The sequence below is a fragment of the Adiantum capillus-veneris genome, chromosome 8 (genome assembly GCF_014529385.1).
Source record: "Adiantum capillus-veneris isolate H3 chromosome 8, ASM1452938v2, whole genome shotgun sequence".
Classification (NCBI taxonomy): Eukaryota; Viridiplantae; Streptophyta; class Polypodiopsida; order Polypodiales; family Pteridaceae; genus Adiantum; species Adiantum capillus-veneris.
In genome coordinates this window covers 159,072,852-159,097,263 of record NC_140938.1, presented here as the reverse complement: position 1 = coordinate 159,097,263, position 24,412 = coordinate 159,072,852, and positions in this window count along the sequence as shown.

Below are 24,412 nucleotides of genomic sequence, written 5' to 3'. Positions count from 1 at the left end.
TTTTTGAGGACACAGATGACGACTCATTAGAATCTGAGCCACCCCTACGATACCCAATTGAGCTAAATAGCCCCTATGGGAAAGTACTATACAATGCCTTATTAGATATGGGAGCTTAGCACAATTTGTTATCCTATGGAGTTTGGTGTCAATTAGGGAAACCGACCCTATCCTTGAGTACGATGCAAGTCAAGGGCATTAATAAAAAGAAAACTGCTATTCTTGGAGTCCTTCAGACCCCTGTTGTCTATGACAATGGAAGCATAGTGCAGAGTTTTCTAGTCATGCCCGCAGGAGCTATGGAAGGCAATGTAAACCTAGGACGCACGTGGATGTTGGCAACCAAATGCACTATTGATTGGGATACTGGTAGTGTCACGACGCGACCACCGACTCTTACCCCTATCATTCAAGAAAAGTCACCTACGTTGCAAACTCTAGCAAAGTTGAAGGATAGCCAACATTCACAAGCCAAGGTGGTTAACTCGTCTTTGTCGGCTACCCATGAATCTAGCACTTCAACACTTGTAGTTGCAGCATTCAGTAATATTGCAAGTACTCAACCTGCACGACCTAAGAGTACATATCAATGGGTCCCCAAGGCCTTACTTCCAACTACCTCAACCCTCCCATCCATTCCAAGACCAAGAGCGCGCCCTAGGAGAGTCAAGACCAAATCACGATGGATTCGAAAACAACTATTAGAAGCCTAAGGCTACTATGATAGAAATGAACAAATTTGGGTACCTAAACGTAAAATGTGTCCTTCCCTATCGACAACAAACCCATATGAGTCAAACAGTGTAACGCTAAAGCCAATGGCAGACCGTGGTAAGGGAAAGATCACAGAATGCTACACACCTAGTCCATAGCTAGTTTGGGCTCCAAGGCAAAACCAATTTATTCCACCTAGCTCAGGAAGGGGGGAGTTCCATGAAGCTTCTAGCTCCTCATGTAATACTTCCATAGAGGTAAAAGCTTCTACACAACCTCCATCTATAGTAGTGGACCTCCATGAAGCTACAAAAGAATCCACACCTCCCAGTGTTCAAGAATCACCTGATGAACCACTTCAAGTTCGATCCTGGGAGAGTACCTTACCACCCTTGCAACTTGACGAGGCACCTAGGGTAATAGAAAACTACTGGAAAAAATCCTCACCTATTACCAACTGGAACAATTGGTTTAAAAGGGTGACAAGCTCATTTCAAACGGTATGATCTACGGAAGGAAGGGGGGAGTGTTTGTGGACATCCATCATTCACTTGCTTCCCTCTCAACTTTTCTCCCTGACCTCTTAATCTCCAATCTTAGGGAATGTATATATAAAGCCTTATACTCACAAAAACAAGATAAAAAAGTAAAAGAGCAAGAGCCATAACACAAATCATAAAAACAAATTATGCACAAGAACACGACCCTTGTAATATTTGCACTCTAACCATCATCTATTTGCGTGTAGAGATATGGCTAGTACGCTAGAGTCATCCACTCCTGCCTTGGGTGAGAGGTACGCTCGTTACTTTTCACAAATATTTCACATGGTGTTTCGAGTGCTTGCATGTGAATGGGATTTGATAGGTACGCTAGCATGTGAGAGGAATTTTGAGGAGTTAGAATGGCTGATACGTCTCTTGACCACGTCTGATCCATACTTAGTAGAGAGCGTTTCTCCCATTGCACAAGCCTACCCTTTTGACCAAGATGACTATAGGCGTCTAGTGACCTTCTTAGTAAACATGGGCACCTATGATGAAGAAGAAAATTTACACGACTACACGGATGACACATATGGTCTCATGGATGATGACTTTGTAATGGAATTTGCCTATTCAATTTGAGAATAGCGGAATTTAATGAGAGTACTTTCAAGAAATGATTTTGTCAGCATAGCGGGTAGACATAATTGAAGATAGCAACATAATCATAGCAATTAGTTAACTTGACATAGACAATACTTTTGCAAGAGAGAGAGTTTAGAGAACATGACAACAATTGAGGACCGGATTTATGTGGAGCCGGTCCCCCCTCCAATAGGAATTTGTATTATGATTTCTCCGATAAAGAGAGACTTGTTACAATACAGTCTTTGTGTTCCTTGTGACCTAGGTGATGCCATGAAGATGGAAGGCTTCATGCACCACAAACATAACATAAACTTGAAGAAAGCTTTAACTATCCCAAGCCTCAGTCCCAAGACCTCAAACACCTTCGAAGGTGGAGAGAGCTAGCAGGGAATGAGGGTAGGGAAGAGGAAGAAGAAACATTTCGTAGGAGAAAGAATTAGTTCCTCACTTATCATACTCTTGTTGCTAGCATACATAATAGCATAGTAATGAAGAAGAAGGATATGGCAAGCTTAAGCATTGAAGCATGGCTCTTGGTTGGATTTGCACTCCATAGCCAAGAGTGTTGGTGTAGGCTCTCAACCTCTACTTGCTTGGAGAGGGAGCTCTTGCACTTTGCGTATCACACAATGAGAGTGCTTGTGAGTGTGTGTGGGTGAGTATACCCCATTGGCACCCCCCTAGCTTGCTTGGGTCGACCCCCCCTTGTAGCTCATGCCTGAAGCTCATTGGACCCCTCCAGGCCTAGCCAATCACAAGCAGGAGCCATTACAAGCAACATGGGTAGCCTTGGGACAAGTGTCCCCCTTTCCCCTTTGAGAGAGAGAGAGGACTTGATAAATGCTAAAACAATTAGATAATTCATGTAATTTATCATTGGACCCCTTTGAAGCCTAGCCAATAGGCTTCAAGCAACACATGAAGGTAACATGGGTAGGGGCCTGACATGTGTCCTTGCTGCCTCTTCAAGTTGGGCTTCCCTTGTGTGTGTGAGTGGGTGTTCTCTCTCTAGCCCCTAGGAAAAGGGCTCGCCCCCCCCTTGTAGGAATGCTTTTGACTTTTAGGTGATCAAGCACCTTACTCACCAAGCATGACAAAGCACTTGAACTAGGGGGTGTTCCCACAAGCATCTCAGGCAAGCTTCTCAAGGCACCTCAAGTACTTTAATCATGCAGCAAGTCAAACACCTCAAGCATGGAGCCAGTCAAGCACCTCAAGCATCTTAATCAAGCACCTCAAGCATGAAAAACACCTCAAGCATGACAAGCACCTCAAGCAGGACAAGCACCTCGAGCTTGGGCCGGGTTCCCACCTCATGCTCAGTCCTAGCTTACTTAAGGTCAAAGGACTTTTACACACATTTATTGGAGGTCTTCAATGAAGCTAACCCTAAGGTCTTATGCTCCATTGGTTAGCCTTGCTCTTTGATAGACCATCTCCCTTTTGGGCCCCTTTACCATTGGCACATACCTATATCTTAACACTTGTTCCCGTTTATTCTCCCACATTAAGTGATCAATTTAATATGAGAAAATCATTTGGGTTAGTTAGATATTAGATTTTATGACAACTTTGTTTATCTCGACGACGAGGATAGGGGTTTAGCCTTAGGGTTTCCCCCCAACCTCTACAATATCCTATTCCCTTGACTCTCTAGGGGGAGTGCAAATAATTAGGTTAGAGTTCCTTATGTTTTTTGTTGTGTTCAATAAGTGTTGGTACCTTTTTCCACTAATGTTCCTCCTGGAGGTATTCCTGTTGTTTCCTAGTGTGTACAGGAGCGTGTTGCTATTGGTAGGATTTGGACCTTCATGGAATCTTTATCTCAACTCACTCTTCAAATCAAGCGCGACCATCGACACAAACAGGTGTTTCTTGTCCATTGGCATTGCCCCTTATCTTTTTTGCATCTATGATTGTCAGCTTTAATTGTGATTGGTAGTCTAATATTCACCGCATTTGCTTAGTATCAAACATTTAATTCAATGAAATTTTTTGTCATAATCACTTGTCTAAGTTTAAAAATCAAGCAGTCCGACTAAGCTAGTTTGACCAAGTTAGGTGTTAGAAATCTTCTCTTAATACCATGGGGAATGCCTTCCTAATAATTAATGGTTACTTAGGTTCTTAATCTGATTTAGGCAGCATTGTGTGAAATGTACTAGGGCTTTCTAGTGGGCTTGACCCTATTGACCTTTAGCTTAAGTATTATAAAGGGAGTTTACTGGTGTGATAAACCTGGGAGGTGTATCAGTGTTATATGACCCCCCAAAGTTACAAAATTAAAATGCTGAAAATGAACAAACAAAAAATCAAAGTGCCATACTGTAAAATCTTAAGCTGGAAGAGAAATCTCAGCTTGATTTGGTACTTCACTCAGTCAGGCGATGATTTCATGAGAAATTCCTTTTATGGTAGCTTAACTACAAGGTCTTTTAAATATCGCCTCTAGTCAGCCCTCGAACATGAATACTTGGCTCTCGCGATTAAACAACTTAATTGACCACAGATAATTAAGAAGCTTACCCATGGTATTAATATTCGATCTCTAGTGCCTTTCGATCGTCAAATTAGCGACCCCAGACTTGTTTAATTTTTTACCTTTACATCTGTTTATGCATTTGATTACATTGCAATTTAATGTTCATTGCTGACAAATTGTTTGAAATTCTTTTACCAATCAATTTGTCTACCTAAAACTGCATATACTTTTTAAGAGAATGCAATTACTGTGCCAATGTTGTTTGATTTTGCACTGACTGAAGAAGGCTAAGGAAATTCATCTCAAATGCTCTTCCACCTCGACGAACCAACTTCAACTCAATAGCTTCCGAGGACGGAATCTACATCAGGAAGGGGGGCATGTTAACCCTCACGGCTCACGGACACCCCATCACCTACGACGGACGTGTATTATGTATTTGGTAGAGTCAGGTACCGGGCTTGTCGGACCAATAGGAAAAGGGTAAGAGTGATCGCCGATGAGAGGTGCACTCTAACTGGGACATTCAAGGGATTAGTTGGATAATCATGGTCGCCCAAGTGTGAATGGGGTGAGCTCATTTAAAAGCCAACTAAACCTAAAATTCACTCATTCTCTCATTTGTGCAATAGAAGAGTGCTCTTGCTCCATCTCCATCTCCATCTTCTTCTTCTTCACCTCCTCGTGTGTGTGTGTATGTGAGAGAGAGAGAGAGGGAGGGAGAGTGTGTGTGCGATCGAGCATTACGAAGGCACGACGGCGGCGAAGCGGTTGAGCGCGGCACGACTACAGCTTCTTCTTCATCGCGGCGAGGAATCCTCCACGGCAAGAGCATAGAGCGGTGAGTGACACACCATTGCCCTCTTTTGAGCTTGCTAGATTAGTCTTGTTGTGTGCTGGGAGCCATTTGTGGCTCGCACACGGTGTATCGGCAAGTCCCTTGCTTCGACAGTGCGGCAAGGAGCGCACACAACATTGTGGACATGAAGCTCTTTGAAACCTAAAGTGTTGTTCCCCTCCATGTTTGCTATGTAGTGAATATTGCTTCTTTCTTGGTCTGCTCAATGTTCATGAAACTACTGGTGCTTACTAAAGGGAAAGAGATGGGGGGGATGGCGGAACTAAAAATTGCATAAAAGTTCCGACCGCTGACCCTATTGGACATATCTTGTAATCAATGCACTCCATGAGAAAATATTGCAGACAGGATGCTCTTCAAGGACCTATTGTGCTCTTCCCCTCCACGTTAGCTTGTGTAGCTGATATTGTTGCTTTCTTAGTGGTGCTCAGTGCTCAGGAAACCATTGGTGCTTAGAGAAGGGCAAGAGATGGGGGGACATGAAGACACTGAAAATTACATAGAGGTGACACTGCAAAAGCAAGGACTCCAATTTGGTTGCATCTACTCTCTCTCTCCCTCTCTCTCGTGTGCACCTCTCTTTCTGTGCAGCAGTGAACACTCTTAGACAACGAAAATGCAGACACTTGTCCGAGGGAGGGAGGAGGGGGACAATCCCTCCCTCCATTATATATACTGTAGACAAAGTGCGTGATTGAGAAACTACTTCTTGAAGCTTCTCACCCCTTGTCATCTAGATGATGCTAATGATAGCAACACAGTGCTTCACACACACATCTAGCTTGTCAAATTTTCTAGTGGCAATGATCCTAAAGCAACATGGCATTGATGGTGATCAATGGAAAGATGGTGACATCGTTGTTTTCCACTCACCTATCAAAAGCCTTGCTAACTCAGTAGGTTCAGAGAACACCCACCAGATGATCTAGAGTTTGCCACGTGGAAAAAGGAGGGACCGGAATCCCTTCCCCCTTTACTCATAGTATAGATTTGCATTCAACAAAAACCCTCCTTTCTAGGTGTTGTGTCATGTTTTCATCAAGAATCACGGTCGAATATGGGAATAAAAACTATATACCCAAGAGAGAATTTGCAAGCAAGATAGGTCATTTAAGGATGTCCACTTAAATAAAGAACCACGATATGCAAGAGCCAATTAGATTGTCACTTAGCGGTATTGAGCCAACGTGGAGGGAGTGGCTAAAATGATTTTTTGCCACGTGGATGGGGTGCCTTTTCAACAAGAGAATTTGCAAGCAAGATAGGTCATTTAAGGATGTCCACTTAAATAAAGAACCAGGATATGCAAGAGCCAATTAGACTGTCACCTTAGCGGTATTGAGGGAGGGAGTGGCTAAAATGATTTTTTGCCACGTTGATTTCTTGTGCTTGAAAGTGTATTCATAGTGTCTCTCCATCAAGGAAGAAAAATAACCTGTAGCATGCATCCCAATTCTAAAGGCCAATTATAAACGTCAACAAAATAGAGGTTGCAACATGCAAATGCTTCTTCAATGACAATCCCCCACCTTATCCAATGGGGAAAATGTTGATGAAAGGGCTTACCAACCCTTTGTTGATATGAAGTTTATGTGCAAGACTGCAAATTATTCTTGATTATAATTTTAGGGGACAAATCTGCAATCCTTGGGGACACAACCACCAACAACACAATACTGATCTATGAAGAGAGAGAGAGGAAAAAATTAACTGCTCTCACTTTTCCATTTTTGAATTATCGAAAGAATGAAATAGTTGAGAAATTGGAGACCTACACACCCACTTCTCAGGGGATTCACCATGGAAAACTTACCGCACCACGTAAGTACAGGGGAGGGGGGTTTTCTTACAAGTTACATAAGCGTATAAGTTAGGGATAGGCCCTCAATAATTTATCTCCCAAGCTTAAAAATAAGGGAGGGAGTATCATATTTATTTATTTATTTTATTTTTTTTGGGGGGGGGAGAGAGAGAGAGAAGGGAAAAATGAGAGGACGTTTTCGTGTTTCAAAATCATGTCTTCTCAAAAGAGACTGCCCTCAAACTTGTGAGTCAATAACTACAAAGATACATACAAGAACTAACATTGCTTTGTATCAATTTCCTGGTTTGTGATTATAGTTCATTTGTTGAGGGATGAAAGCTATAAAGAGTTTGTATAGATGAAAATTTACACTGAGAACCTAACATAACTTTATAACCATGTTGTTTGAGTAATTTAGATGGGTAAGAATTGGACCAGTAGCTAGAGTTCCCGCTGAACGGGCACATAGTTTGAAAGTCAAACTAAGACACGTTGAGAGTACATCTAGTTATCAGTAGAAGTGATTTCTTAGTATGTTGCCAGCCTGCTACATGGTCTTTGACTAGTTTTACTCAGTTGATCATGTGAGACTTAAAATATATATGTAAGATAGGGGTATGATAGTTTTTTACATTGATTTTCTATAAGCGTAGAAAGGGGGTCATATTCCCTAATATGAATCATATCTAGGGGCTTTATCAAAGTTGTTCGCTCGGCAGGTGGCATCCCATTTTGTATATAAAGTGAATCCCCCAGGGACCACTTTGGCCAAGTCAACATTTTGCTAGCCCCGATTCAAGCCCGATTGGATCTGCAGATCATTGGATGAAATTGTAGATGTATGTCCCCAAAGGGATTTTTGTATATGAACTTTATGCTATCCCCCCTACTCCTACAGGGTCTATGATGTAAACTCTTTGTCTTTTAGTATATTCATGAGTGCTTTTGCTTATATAAAAGAAAAACTTATCCTACCTTTCTCCCTTCTCTATTCTAGGGCATGTTTTAACATGTCCATAAACACCCAAGCTAATTTGTACGTCTTTCTCCCTTCTTGTCTATGACATGATTAAGCATGCCAGAAACCAAAAAAAATAGGTATACTGGCACTTCAAGTATTCAACCAAGACTATTACAGAAAGAAAAATACTACTGTAAATTTTTGAAAAAGGCATGGCTAAAAGTTGTGGACAATATACAGGTAAAGTAGATACACAGAAGACCTGGTAGCTACTAAATTACATGATCCACACTCACTTGCCTTGATTGTGATATCTCTCTTTCAAAGAATCTGGGTGGCCTGCTGCCTCTCCATTTCAACCATCCATCTACACATTGATGAAGATTAGACTTGTGCTCTATACCATTGATGACGCTTGCACTATTGCTGGATCTCAAATGAATCTAGACGTGCAATCATGTTGGGGCGACAAAGGATCTGTACAATCTATGGATAGTCAACCCCATTCACTAAGAACACTACCGTCCTACATGGGAGAGTTAGATGTGGTTGCAGTCCCATCAAAGAGACTGTCTCCCAACAAGGCCATCGATGCAAAGGGGCTAGTAGATATTATATCTACCCCAGTCACCTGTACAATAATGTTAGCCGAGTTGCTCAGAATAAGACCAAACATGTGGGCTAATGTGGGTAAATGTCTAGAGAAATTTGGTGTAAAAACCCCAATGACTCAAATCGAGGAAGGCATCAAAGAGCTTGAAATGCCTCAACTAAATACTAGGCCAGTGCCATTAAACAAGGTAGGGGAGTATTACGAGGGAGAAGATGGAAACACCACCCTTCCTGTGGAATTCAATGGTGTAAAAACCATGGCAATCCTTGACAGTGGAGATGGTGTGGCCATTGCAACCAAAAGAGGCTTGGAAAAAATGGGGAAAACCTGCCTTGATATCCACACGAATGACACTGCAGCTTGCAGACGGACACAAGGAAAAGCCGCTAGGATTGCTAGAAAAAGTACTTGTCACTTCTTGTGGCATTGAATATGAACACACTTTTGTTGTTGTTGACTTTGGCAAGAAGAAAAACTATGACATCATTCTGGGAAGACCATTCATGCGACAACTGCAAATGGTCCAAGATTGGGGTTATGACCATATATACCTGAGACATATGGAAACCATAACAAAGATAAACTTGAGGGACCATAGCTATAGGGATGTGACGAGAACACCGGTTGAGGAGTTTGATTCTGCCACAGTAGCAGGATCAGAACTTCCAGCTTGGTTAGGTAAGCCTAAAGAACTTTGGATGTGTGGAGCTTCACATTGTTATAGCTTGAAACGTGAGGAATGTATCCTAGAGCGGGTTATAGAGGATATGGACTATATCCCAGAACCATTTCCTGAAGAAGAGTTAGAGCCTTTTGGATGGGAACACATCTTGGCTACTTTGGACGTGTGCGCCGTGGAGGATGCTCCCACAACAAAGTTTTGTGATGAAAATGGCTATGATGTCGTTCCTTATTTTGCAGTGAGTGTAATTCAGGAAAACGAAGAGATCCAGACATCAAGAAGCTCTTGAAATAAGGAGCAAACAAAGAAATGTGGAGAATCAAAAGATGAAGAAGACGAAGAGTTCTATGACTCTGTAGAACACTTCGAGCTTCAAGAAGATCAAAGACCCAAGAATCAATGTCATCGCTATACGAATAAAGTGCATCAAAAGTGGATTCCAAAGTCCTCCGTGAAGACACAGCCACCACAAGCATCCTCATGCAGGGCTCCTAATAAGGATGAAAAGAATCAGCTAGGAGGAATACAACCAGATCAACGAGCTAACAATGCACAAATCAATGGGCTAGAAAAGTCCTCCAAGAAACTACCACCCACGAGCGAACAAATAGTAACTTTCCACTACAAGCCAAAAAATCAAGGGAAAGTACAATAAGTCAACATTGCTGAGGATAGTAGCGATAGTGATGAATCTTACGACATCCCCTATCATCAACTCAGGCCAGCACTATCACCAACCCCTTTAGCAACAACCATGATAGGTCAAAAGAACACGACAACAAGTCAAAGCCAAAAATCTCGACAAATCTGGATACCAAAAAGCCAGATCGGCCAAAAACAGATATGGATCAAGAAGACAAAGATCTCTAATGACAAATCACAAGATCCAACACCAAAACAAAAACAAGGAAAGCGTGCACGAACGGGTAAGAAAATCACAAAGTCGAAAGCTTTCACAACTCAGGTTTGGGTTCCAAAGAAGTTGATTCAAGCACAAAAAAGTCAGGAATTCATTTGGATTCCAAAACAACCACAGTATCAACTTTCAAAGCCTGAATCCCATCCCCAACCAAGCGTACAAGGGCTGAAGCAAAGACCACTGTTGACTCACACAACAAAAAGGTGGATCCCAAAGAAGTCTCTTCAAACACAAACAAAGCACGGGCAAGTATGGGTTCCCAAATGAGCGTCAGCAACAAAACAACCAATAATCGCAAAGAAATGGGTCCCAAAGAAGAACAACAAAACTGCTATCAGTGCATCGCCGCTTGAATTCTTACAATTCTACCTACGATTACAGTACAGTTAGAAGAGAGCAAGTTGCTTCAATCAAGCAACGATACACAAGCTTCAAAGACCATTACATTGCTTAGAATAGGAAGCCTCGCCAACAAATTCCAATAAGCAAATTGCTTATACCCACATCTTGCACAACATAAATCTTTTCCATGCATTGACTGTGTATGCATAATAGGGCTACATTACAAGGCCTGCATAGGCACAACTTTTAATTGCCCAAGCACAACACATACCCTTTGCGATACCCTGTCGTAAAGGATGACTCCAAATAGGAAGGGGGGAGGCATTCTGAATGCGGACCTAACATTATGACTATTAGAGGGCAATGTTTTGTGAGATGCATTGAATTTTTGCGTTTTATTGTGATAAGTTTTTGACAAAATTTCGAGTATATGCCCTCATAGTAGTGTTACAGAGGAGTATGGGGACAAAATCCATATATGAGCCCCTAGGGACATGTGTATAGTGTACATAGCATTTAGATTTCTATTTGAATGATTTTTCTTTTGTTAAGTTTTTTTTAAGATTTTCTTTGTTTATTATTAAGCAAAAATAAAGAAATCCATAATCCACATGACGAAAAGACTGACGAGAGGCCTGAGCACTACAAAGAGAAGAAGGTACAGGAAAACGATGAAACTTCACGAAGTATGTCTCAGCAGCCAGTACAACAGCCGAAGAACTTGTCACAAAGTAGTGTCAACATGCAACCGGCAAGTCATACAAGTCAGACTCCAGTAGCTAAGCCACAAAATGAGTGAGGTGTTAGTCCCAAAGCTTCAAGTAATATTCTCTGTGGTCTAAGCGTTTTAGTTATTCTAGCTACTGCTCAAGCTGGAAGAGTTGAGCATATTTACGTTGTGTCGCTCATGCTGGTATAGGTGAGCAAAAGAGTCGAAGTCTAAGTACTTAAGTTTGGTGAAGTGAAGGAGAAGGTCCAAAAGACACTCACGTACTGAGCACAGTGAGATACGAGTGGAGAAACTTCTACATCGAAAACCCTTCTTGGAAAGGTGGAAGCTATTGAGACATCTTTTTATGTCACATGTGCTACATTTATTCCTCGAAACACCCATCATCTCCTTCTTTCACATTGCATGCTTTTGGTGACAAATTTCTCATATGCATATAGAGTGTCCCATAATTGGCACTTTCATCAGGCACTCTTTCCGTTTTTCACCCAAGCACTCACCTTTCATGAACATGTACTTCACGTTCAACTCCTCAACTCCAATAAGAGCGTATACCAAAGGCATTTTTTTTCCCACTGGGTTTTTCCCCTTTGGTCATCCAGGTAATCTAAAGACACCTATCACCATCCTCTTGTACATATTTCTTCTACATCAACAATAAGGAAATGCTACTCAAATCAATTGACAAATGAATTGGAGCACCAATTTCAGATCATAGCATACTTCTCCTCAATGGCGAGTCGAAGAATGGCCTACAATGACAAAGCTGCAGAAAACACTAACAACACAACATAACTCAAGAACAAAGAAGTCCTCAATGAAGAAGAGCAGACATAAAAGTAATCAGAGGATCTCAAAAGATGAATGGTTATGATGATAGATGTCCGCTCTAATGGATCATAGTTCTTGTTGTGGTTCGACAAAGATACAAGCAGTGCAACAAATGAAGCTAAAACAACAGCAAAGTGTTGACCGCTGGGTCAACAACACAACATAACTCAAGAACAAAGAAGTCCTCAATGACAAAGAGCAGACATAAGGGTAATCAAAGGGTCTCAAAAGCTTGTCCTTGATAATGCGCATCGAATGCTCAGCAGGGTTTTGAACCTCAAATTAGAATAATTAAGTCCTGGATTCGGCCTGACAGACAGACTTTGCATTGGATTGCAACTTGGCCTAAAGAAGTTAAGTGTTTAGCCATACAATTTCTACAAAATCCTTACAAAGTTGTCATTGGCTCACAAGATCAGAAAGCCAATCACTTAATTCTACAGATTGTAGAAGTTGTTTCTGAGAATCACAAATACTCCGAATTCACAGATTTGCTGGAGCAAATGATGGATGGAACTTTCTCTATCCATGATGATAAGAGTCAAGCTCAACGAAATTGGGTTCTTTTTGAATTTAGATCTGACAGTAGACCTATAATGATAGAAACAGATGCTGCAGCTCGGAGCGTGGATGTGAAAGACATAAAGTTTGTCATCAATTATGATTTTCCTGAATCATGTGAAGACTATGTACATCGAATTGGACGAACAAGACAAGCTATTGCAAAGGCTATAGTCTATAATTTCTTTACAACACCAAAAAGACAGCAAAGACCACATCACCATCGACAATCAGGTTATGCGGGGATGACATGAAAGCGGAAGGGGGGAATGTTGACCGTTGGGTCAACAACACAACATAACTCAAGTTTTGTACCAATGTCTTATCTTTTGGGAGTTATGAAATGCTGCGGATTATGGCTATAAACGTCAATTGTAATGAGTAGTTATTCTAGTTTCAGAAGCCGGGGTGCAATGGCACTTCCAGATTGTAAATACAAAGCCATTTGACCCTTTCAACCCCATTTTCGGTTAAACCTAAGGTAGCCTTAGTATATAAGGTACCTAGGTCATTTTGTAGAAAAGGACTTTTTATCATAATCAAAACTTTAGCGCTGCCGTCTACTGTGTGTGAGAGAGAAAGAGAGTGAGCGTGAGCTTCATCCTCTCGCTACGCCCGGCTCGCTCAACACATTGGAGATCCGACTGCACCATTGCTGTAGGCTCGAGGAGAGCTACGCGACAACACCAAGCATTCCACGCGAGACGAAGCGCACACGCCGACGCATCTACGAGCTATTTGTGGCTGTAAGTGTATCAAACGATTTCTATTTCTTGCATGCTAGTAGTCTATAGAATCATGGCGACATAAGGTACTCATAAATTTCAGTTTCGGGCACTTTCAAAATTCGGCTCTGTCATCCTACGCGTTTTCCGCAGACGGGTTTAGAGTGAGGGTTTTGAGTGTAGAAGCTTAGGGACAGGTGTATCCTAGTGACGGGATGGTGTTCCTTAAGTTTCGTATGAATCTGGCATGATTAGGTGAGTTACCTTCTATGTGTGTGTATGTGGTTAGGTGGTGTAGTTGAGAGCAGTGAGGTTCTTGATTGTGGTTTAGATGTCCCTCCAGAGTGTTGTATGTGTAGGATGGTCTCAGCCTGACAAGCTAAAGATATTTCCTCTGTGTGCCTATCGTGTCATCTGTGTCCTCGATTGACATTATGTTGATCTAGGTAGTGTTTGCATGCACTTCATGGGTGTGTGAGTCGCTCCCGTCCAACATTGGCGCCGTTGCCGGGGACACAAGGACCTAAGTAGGTTTCCTACTAACACTCGTGTGATGGTTGCTTGATTTAGTTTGTTTCGGCTAAAGAAAGCGTTTTTCTTAAGTGGATCCGGAAGAGGATATTCCGCGATCAAGTGGATAGCCAAGAAGCGTGTGTCTTGCCGAGGGTTTGCGACTAGATAGGTTTAGTTAGGATCTATGGATTAGAGTAGTTGTTGGTGGTCGAGTGATTTGTGAGTTGATAAAAGCGTTTACTAGTCCGTGTGTGGTAGTGAAGCGTTTTTCTACTCATAGATGCAAAACCCCATATGATTTGTAGGAGTAGCTTTAGGTAAGTGATCCGATTCTGATCTAGAGCTACATTGAATTATTTGCTAAAGTGCTTGATTGCATTTGAAATCACGGAAAAGTGTGCTTTTGAGGGTTAAAAGGCATTAAACAAGCTTTTGTGGATGTTTTTTTATGATTGACTGATGCTGTGATATAAAAGAGCATTTGCAAGGGTTCTGTGAAGAAAACCTGCAATTATGTAAGCATAGACATCCTACCCGTAGGATGTCTCAAGGGGGTTTTGGAGACCAAATTTGAAAATTCCTACTGCACCAGTGGGTTCAGAGAGTAAGCTTTACCCTATTTTCATATTGACTTGAGTGTTTTTCCCTATTTTTGTTGACCAAAAGCCAAAAGGCGGAGTTAGAAAAGGTAAAATTTCAGCAAAGGCTTAATTGAGTGATTTTTGCATGTTTTTGCAATTGTGAAGCATACTTGCACTTGCTGAGAGCATAAGGAAGCATCAGGGACACTTCAATCTCAAAAAACTAGCAGTAGACATCCTACGCGTAGGATGTCTACAGGGTGATTTGGTGGAAATTTTGAAATTCTGAGTTGACCAGTGTGTTCAGAAGGTAGGTTTTACCCTATTTTCACCTGGAAAGTGGAAATTTGACCAAATTTTGACAGATCAAAGCCAAAAGACGAGAATTGCCAGACATCCTACTCAAATTGTGTCCAAGGCCTAATTTTGAGACCAAACCATAGGATGACTCCATAGGCATGTTCTAAATGTTGTATTGAGTGCATGTGATAAATTTCATCTCATTTGGGTCAGTAAAAGGAAGATTGAATAGACTTTAGTATTTTTGACTGAAAAAGGCAAGGATAGCTAGTTTTGGAATCTTTTGACATCCAAACTCAAATCTAAGCATAGCATTGGGTTGCTGACATCAAGGGGAAGCTGTGGGACAACTCTGGGGTCAAACAGGCCAAAAAGACATACTACGCGTAGGATGTCTTCTGTGTGATTTTGGTTTCTAAACAAAATTATGAGCCTACCACAGTGATCAACACCTTAAGGAGAGTCTGTGGTTCAAATTTGGGGCAATTCTGAGCAGTTAGACATCCTACGCGTAGGATGTCTAAGACATGATTTAGAGGCCAAATTCAAACTGTGGACATAGCACGGTGTTGTATAGCCTTAGGCAAGCCTCCGAGTCAATTTTGGTCCAATTTGGAGTTGATTAGACTTAGGAATTCATCAGAACAGACATCAGGCTTTTGGAACAAATTCTTGATCATTTGACCAACCTATAGGAGTCAGAATGAAAAAGTAAAAATAGCTGTGAGTTAAGCACATCAAGGGGAATCTATAGTGCAATTTTGAGCTGAAACAAAGCAAAAAGACATCCTACGCGTAGGATGTCTCCAGGGTCATAAAGTGATCAAAATTCTAATGTAGCCATATAGGGAGGTTCTAAGTGTCAAAAGGATTCCAGATTTTTTTTCAAAAGTTAATTTGGACCTTGTTTGGCCTATTTACCAAGCAAAGACAAGAATTGTCAGACATCCTACTCTTGGAGTGCACTAGAAGCTTATGTAGCCCAAATCTTGACCTATTGGCATCCAAATTCAATTTTGAGTATACCATTGGGTTGCTGAGCACTAGGAGAATCTTGGGATCAAGTTTGGACAAAATCTGAGCAGTTAGACATCCTACGCGTAGGATGTCTCCAGCTTGATTTAGGACTCCAAACCAACCTATGAGCACACCACTGTGATCAGCACATCAAGGAGAAGCTGGGGTGAAAATTTCAAGTCATTCTGAGCAAAAAGACATCCTACGCGTAGTATGTCTCTAGGCCAGTTTTAGGGTCCAACTGTTCTTTTGACCATACAGGAGTGTTCACAGTGTCACAGAGATCCCAAATCTTCTTTTAAAATTGAATTTAAACTCATTTTGACCAGTCTAACACTGTTTTGGCCATAACTTTCACAAACGGTATCGGATCGGAAAAGTATTTATATCAAAACGTAGCCTGAGAGCGGCTCTACAGATCTTAGAGAAAAAATTGAACTAAATGTATGCCCACGGCAACCATTTAGTTCAACTTTTGAAAAAAAAACATCGTTTGTGGCCTCAAAATTCATCCGCAAGTTAGGGGTGTCTGAAAGCGACAATTTACGAGAATTGTGACGAAACGGTTGCGGTTTTGGACATAGTTTCGACTTTTCCCTAACCAAAGCACTTGAACACAATGCACTAAGTCTACTTGAACCAAGCAAAAGCTCTTAAGCCTAGAAATCATGTCTACCCTAGATTCAAACGCAACTTACACAAGCTTGGAGATCCGGACCATAGAGGAATATCCTCCCACAATGGATCTTCCAAACTTGCAATTGATAAAGACCCATCTTGTGGAGAGAGTTTGGATGATTGGTCATGAGAGTGAAGGACTATATGGATACATTGACGACAATGAGGTCAATCTTTATAGGTGCTCAGATCCATACCTAGAAGAGATAACGGATTACAAGCTCTTATATGTCTACACATACGGAGTCGACTGTCAATGGAGATCTATAGTTGTCGACAAGTATGGACGAGAATACAGAGTTGTAGAAAGCACAAATCCACAGACTGTACTAGAAAGAGGTGGATATTTGGTCAACGAAGGACCACAAATGCCTCCACCAAACACGAGAATTCCTATAGGAATTCCAAGAAGAGAGCCACCAGGATTCCCTTCAAGAGAGATAACGAGAGAAGGATTGGGAGAGTCTCTGGTTAGACTTGTAGACAATCGACGAGTTAAACCATCCCAAGTCCAAAAATGGGTAAACAAAAAATACTCCGGAGATGAAGATCCGAGAGATCACGTAACGGCTTTTAGAAGAGTGATTAGAGCAGAGGAAGTTTCAGATTTTGCGACACAGTTTGAGGGATTTGGATTGACTCTAGAAGATGATGCAACTACATGGTTCGACTCGGTGGAAAAATGGGTTTTTGAGACCCTAGATGAGCTGTTTGAGGAGTTTATTGAAGAATTCTCGCCAAAAGGCGTTGCTCACAACATGGTCTCGCAAATCCATAGATTCAAATAGAAAGAGAATGAATCAGTACGCAAAGCATCATTACGTCTCAAGATATATGTTAATCTCTGTCCGAGAGCGGAATTACCTACACAAGCACGACTAATGCTGATCTTTATCCAGGGAATGCGACATGCGGGCCTTTAGAAGGATATTCATATGATAAGGAGGATGACGCTAAACGAGTTGATCAAAGAATCTGTTTATCTGGTGGATAATTGTGAGGCATACAAAGAAAAGGACTTAAAGAGTCAAGGAGATGACACATCCTCTCAGCACAGTGTTTTACAGATAAGTGAGTCCCTTGACAAGCCAACGAACCTATTGATCAAGAAAAGCTTATCGACGACTTGGTCAAGAGGTTGATTCCTCTTGTAAGGTCTGATTCGGGAGAGCCGAAGTGGTGTGAAATTGAGAGAAAATGGACGAGCCATACGGGGGAAGAGTGCTATTATAGCATGGAAAATTCTAGGGAGAGGTATGTACAACCTGTTCCAGAAGCACCTACTCCACCTAGATACATTACGGGGAATGCGCCAGGACCAGTAGGAGTTTTAAGGCCAAAGCTTGTCTTAGGACAACAACCTCCGCTGCCAGGTGCTAGAATGTCGGTAGACATGAGATACGTGCCAATGATGGAAGCATCAAATAAACCAACGCCAGTACCAGCTACAACGTGGTATAGCAACCAAAGTGAGTACTACCCTTCGGAGCAACAAGATGTGAGAGAAACACATGGAGTGGTGAGGCCGGTATAACCTCCACCTCCTGGGTTTCAGTCGAAAGAAAGAAGGTATGAAATGGACGAAAGGACATTGCGATTCATTGAAAATAGCGGCTTATCTAGGTCAAGGCTTGCTTATACCCAAGAGGAAATGGTAAAAGAATCTCCTCAACCAGAGACAGATTGTCACAAAAGTCGTGACAACCACTTGGTCAAACAATGTCCTCATATGGAGATCACTGAAGTAAATGCTTATTGTCTTGAGTGTGGCATCACTCACTTGATCCCCGATTTCCCGAAAAAACCAAACCAAATCAGGAAAATCACGACAAATGTATTAGGGATTGTTCAGCTACCTAATAGCTCAGAAAATGAAAATATTGTACCAGCTCAAGTAGTTACGAGAGCACAAGCTCAAAAGAAAGCTGATGAGAATCCAGAGACAAAGAACATGAAAAGTGACATGAGTCCAAAGATAGATGATGGACCAAAGACAAACGCACCTAGTCAGAAAACCAAGAGTAAATGAAATAGTTGGAAAGCTAGAAAGACTAGGATGAAAGCACGCAGGGAACGAGAGCAAAAATCCCTAGCTGAGAAGCTTATCGAAGCTGAGGAGAAGATAAAACAACATGAGGAAAAGGAGGCACCTTCTCTTACACAGATGGTTAAACCTCTAGAAGAACCATCCACGGATGAGAAACCGAGAAGTGCTAGTTCAGGAGGATCTGTGTTGGCAAAGAAGGTTAATGAGACATAAGATGCCCTCTTGAAAGCCTATGATGTGAAGCTCAAAAACAACCAAACCCAAGAACACAGGTGGATGACATATCCCTATGCGGAACTAGAAAAGCAAAAATTTGAAATGTGCCAGAAAATGATTCAAACAACCCAAGCTTTACTAGAACCACCAGTTGCAAAACCTGAGGATGTGATCCGTGTCATGCCTACACAAGTAATCCCACCAAACCAGGAACTAAAAGAGCCAGATTCTAGTCATGAGCACAGACCAAACCTCAAAGACCCAGCATTAGAACCAAGGATAGTACTGAATACCATGGATAACTCTTCCGAGGGATTTCACCAAGCTATATTTGAGGAATGTAAAGAGATAGATGGTCTTGACGAATTGTGGAAACAAGTCAGAGAGGCCAATGAAGCCGATGACCTAAGAAGACAAGTAGACAAGACTGGTGATGAACGAGGAGTGTTTCTACCACCAATAGAGGAATTTGAGACTGGATCTCAAATGAATCTAGACGTGCAATCGTGTTGGGGCGACAAAGGATCTGTACAATCTATGGATAGTCAACCCCATTCACTAAGAACACTACCGTCCTACATGGGAGAGTTAGATGTGGTTGCAGTCCCATCAAAGAGACTGTCTCCCAACAAGGCCATCGATGCAAAGGGGCTAGTAGATATTATATCTACCCCAGTCACCTGTACAATAATGTTAGCCGAGTTGCTCAGAATAAGACCAAACATGTGGGCTAATGTGGGTAAATGTCTAGAGAAATTTGGTGTAAAAACCCCAATGACTCAAATCGAGGAAGGCATCAAAGAGCTTGAAATGCCTCAACTAAATACTAGGCCAGTGCCATTAAACAAGGTAGGGGAGTATTATGAGGGAGAAGATGGAAACACCACCCTTCCTGTGGAATTCAATGGTGTAAAAACCATGGCAATCCTTGACAGTGGAGATGGTGTGGCCATTGCAACCAAAAGAGGCTTGGAAAAAATGGGGAAAACCTGCCTTGATATCCACACGAATGACACTGCAGCTTGCAGACGGACACAAGGAAAAGCCGCTAGGATTGCTAGAAAACGTACTTGTCACTTCTTGTGGCATTGAATATGAACACACTTTTGTTGTTGTTGACTTTGGCAAGAAGAACAACTATGACATCATTCTGGGAAGACCATTCATGCGACAACTGCAAATGGTCCAAGATTGGGGTTATGACCATATATACCTGAGACATATGGAAACCATAACAAAGATAAACTTGAGGGACCATAGCTATAGGGATGTGACGAGAACACCGGTTGAGGAGTTTGATTCTGCCACAGTAGCAGGATCAGAACTTCCAGCTTGTTTAGGTAAGCCTAAAGAACTTTGGATGTGTGGAGCTTCACATTGTTATAGCTTGAAACGTGAGGAATGTATCCTAGAGCGGGTTATAGAGGATATGGACTATATCCCAGAACCATTTCCTGAAGAAGAGTTAGAACCTTTTGGATGGGAACACATCTTGGCTACTTTGGACGTGTGCGCCGTGGAGGATGCTCCCACAACAAAGTTTTGTGATGAAAATGGCTATGATGTCGTTCCTTATTTTGCAGTGAGTGTAATTCAGGAAAACGAAGAGATCCAGACATCAAGAAGCTCTTGAAATAAGGAGCAAACAAAGAAATGTGGAGAATCAAAAGATGAAGAAGACGAAGAGTTCTATGACTCTGTAGAACACTTCGAGCTTCAAGAAGATCAAAGACCCAAGAATCAATGTCATCGCTATACGAATAAAGTGCATCAAAAGTGGATTCCAAAGTCCTCCGTGAAGACACAGCCACCACAAGCATCCTCATGCAGGGCTCCTAATAAGGATGAAAAGAATCAGCTAGGAGGAATACAACCAGATCAACGAGCTAACAATGCACAAATCAATGGGCTAGAAAAGTCCTCCAAGAAACTACCACCCACGAGCGAACAAATAGTAACTTTCCACTACAAGCCAAAAAATCAAGGGAAAGTACAATAAGTCAACATTGCTGAGGATAGTAGCGATAGTGATGAATCTTACGACATCCCCTATCATCAACTCAGGCCAGCACTATCACCAACCCCTTTAGCAACAACCATGATAGGTCAAAAGAACACGACAACAAGTCAAAGCCAAAAATCTCGACAAATCTGGATACCAAAAAGCCAGATCGGCCAAAAACAGATATGGATCAAGAAGACAAAGATCTCTAATGACAAATAACAAGATCCAACACCAAAACAAAAACAAGGAAAGCGTGCACGAACGGGTAAGAAAATCACAAAGTCGAAAGCTTTCACAACTCAGGTTTGGGTTCCAAAGAAGTTGATTCAAGCACAAAAAAGTCAGGAATTCATTTGGATTCCAAAACAACCACAGTATCAACTTTCAAAGCCTGAATCCCATCCCCAACCAAGCGTACAAGGGCTGAAGCAAAGACCACTGTTGACTCACACAACAAAAAGGTGGATCCCAAAGAAGTCTCTTCAAACACAAACAAAGCACGGGCAAGTATGGGTTCCCAAATGAGCGTCAGCAACAAAACAACCAATAATCGCAAAGAAATGGGTCCCAAAGAAGAACAACAAAACTGCTATCAGTGCATCGCCGCTTGAATTCTTACAATTCTTCCTACGATTACAGTACAGTTAGAAGAGAGCAAGTTGCTTCAATCAAGCAACGATACACAAGCTTCAAAGACCATTACATTGCTTAGAATAGGAAGCCTCGCCAACAAATTCCAATAAGCAAATTGCTTATACCCACATCTTGCACAACATAAATCTTTTCCATGCATTGACTGTGTATGCATAATAGGGCTACATTACAAGGCCTGCATAGGCACAACTTTTAATTGCCCAAGCACAACACATACCCTTTGCGATACCCTGTCGTAAAGGATGACTCCAAATAGGAAGGGGGGAGGCATTCTGAATGCGGACCTAACATTATGACTATTAGAGGGCAATGTTTTGTGAGATGCATTGAATTTTTGCGTTTTATTGTGATAAGTTTTTGACAAAATTTCGAGTATATGCCCTCATAGTAGTGTTACAGAGGAGTATGGGGACAAAATCCATATATGAGCCCCTAGGGACATGTGTATAGTGTACATAGCATTTAGATTTCTATTTGAATGATTTTTCTTTTGTTAAGTTTTTTTAAGATTTTCTTTGTTTATTATTAAGCAAAAATAAAGAAATCCATAATCCACATGACGAAAAGACTGACGAGAGGCCTGAGCACTACAAAGAGAAGAAGGTACAGGAAAACGATGAAACTTCACGAAGTATGTCTCAGCAGCCAGTACAACAGCCGAAGAACTTGTCACAAAGTAGTGTCAACATGCAACCGACAAGTCATACAAGTCAGACTCCAGTAGCTAAGCCACAAAATGAGTGAGGTGTTAGTCCCAAAGCTTCAAGTAATATTCTCTGTGGTCTAAGCGTTTTAGTTATTCTAGCTACTGCTCAAGATGGAAGAGTTGAGCATATTTACGTTGTGTCGCTCATGCTGGTATAGGTGAGCAAAAGAGTCGAAGTCTAAGTACTTAAGTTTGGTGAAGTGAAGGAGAAGGTCCAAAAGACACTCACGTACTGAGCACAGTGAGATACGAGTGGAGAAACTTCTACATCGAAAACCCTTCTTGGAAAGGTGGAAGCTATTGAGACATCTTTTTATGTCACATGTGCTACATTTATTCCTCGAAACACCCATCATCTCCTTCTTTCACATTGCATGCTTTTGGTGACAAATTTCTCATATGCATATAGAGTGTCCCATAATTGGCACTTTCATCAGGCACTCTTTCCGTTTTTCACCCAAGCACTCACCTTTCATGAACATGTACTTCACGTTCAACTCCTCAACTCCAATAAGAGCGTATACCAAAGGCATTTTTTTTCCCACTGGGTTTTTCCCCTTTGGTCATCCAGGTAATCTAAAGACACCTATCACCATCCTCTTGTACATATTTCTTCTACATCAACAATAAGGAAATGCTACTCAAATCAATTGACAAATGAATTGGAGCACCAATTTCAGATCATAGCATACTTCTCCTCAATGGCGAGTCGAAGAATGGCCTACAATGACAAAGCTGCAGAAAACACTAACAACACAACATAACTCAAGAACAAAGAAGTCCTCAATGAAGAAGAGCAGACATAAAAGTAATCAGAGGATCTCAAAAGATGAATGGTTATGATGATAGATGTCCGCTCTAATGGATCATAGTTCTTGTTGTGGTTCGACAAAGATACAAGCAGTGCAACAGATGAAGCCAAAACAACAGCAAAGTGTTGACCGCTGGGTCAACAACACAACATAACTCAAGAACAAAGAAGTCCTCAATGACAAAGAGCAGACATAAGGGTAATCAAAGGGTCTCAAAAGCTTGTCCTTGATAATGCGCATCGAATGCTCAGCAGGGTTTTGAACCTCAAATTAGAATAATTAAGTCCTGGATTCGGCCTGACAGACAGACTTTGCATTGGATTGCAACTTGGCCTAAAGAAGTTAAGGGTTTAGCCATACAATTTCTACAAAATCCTTACAAAGTTGTCATTGGCTCACAAGATCAGAAAGCCAATCACTTAATTCTACAGATTGTAGAAGTTGTTTCTGAGAATCACAAATACTCCGAATTCACAGATTTGCTGGAGCAAATGATGGATGGAACTTTCTCTATCCATGATGATAAGAGTCAAGCTCAACGAAATTGGGTTCTTTTTGAATTTAGATCTGACAGTAGACCTATAATGATAGAAACAGATGCTGCAGCTCGGAGCGTGGATGTGAAAGACATAAAGTTTGTCATCAATTATGATTTTCCTGAATCATGTGAAGACTATGTACATCGAATTGGACGAACAAGACAAGCTACTGCAAAGGCTATAGTCTATAATTTCTTTACAACACCAAAAAGACAGCAAAGACCACATCACCATCGACAATCAGGTTATGCGGGGATGACATGAACGCGGAAGGGGGGAATGTTGACCGTTGGGTCAACAACACAACATAACTCAAGTTTTGTACCAATGTCTTATCTTTTGGGAGTTATGAAATGCTGCGGATTATGGCTATAAACGTCAATTGTAATGAGTAGTTATTCTAGTTTCAGAAGCCGGGGTGCAATGGCACTTCCAGATTGTAAATACAAAGCCATTTGACCCTTTCAACCCCATTTTCGGTTAAACCTAAGGTAGCCTTAGTATATAAGGTACCTAGGTCATTTTGTAGAAAAGGACTTTTTATCATAATCAAAACTTTAGCGCTGCCGTCTACTGTGTGTGAGAGAGAAAGAGAGTGAGCGTGAGCTTCATCCTCTCGCTACGCCCGGCTCGCTCAACACATTGGAGATCCGACTGCACCATTGCTGTAGGCTCGAGGAGAGCTACGCGACAACACCAAGCATTCCACGCGAGACGAAGCGCACACGCCGACGCATCTACGAGCTATTTGTGGCTGTAAGTGTATCAAACGATTTCTATTTCTTGCATGCTAGTAGTCTATAGAATCATGGCGACATAAGGTACTCATAAATTTCAGTTTCGGGCACTTTCAAAATTCGGCTCTGTCATCCTACGCGTTTTCCGCAGACGGGTTTAGAGTGAGGGTTTTGAGTGTAGAAGCTTAGGGACAGGTGTATCCTAGTGACGGGATGGTGTTCCTTAAGTTTCGTATGAATCTGGCATGATT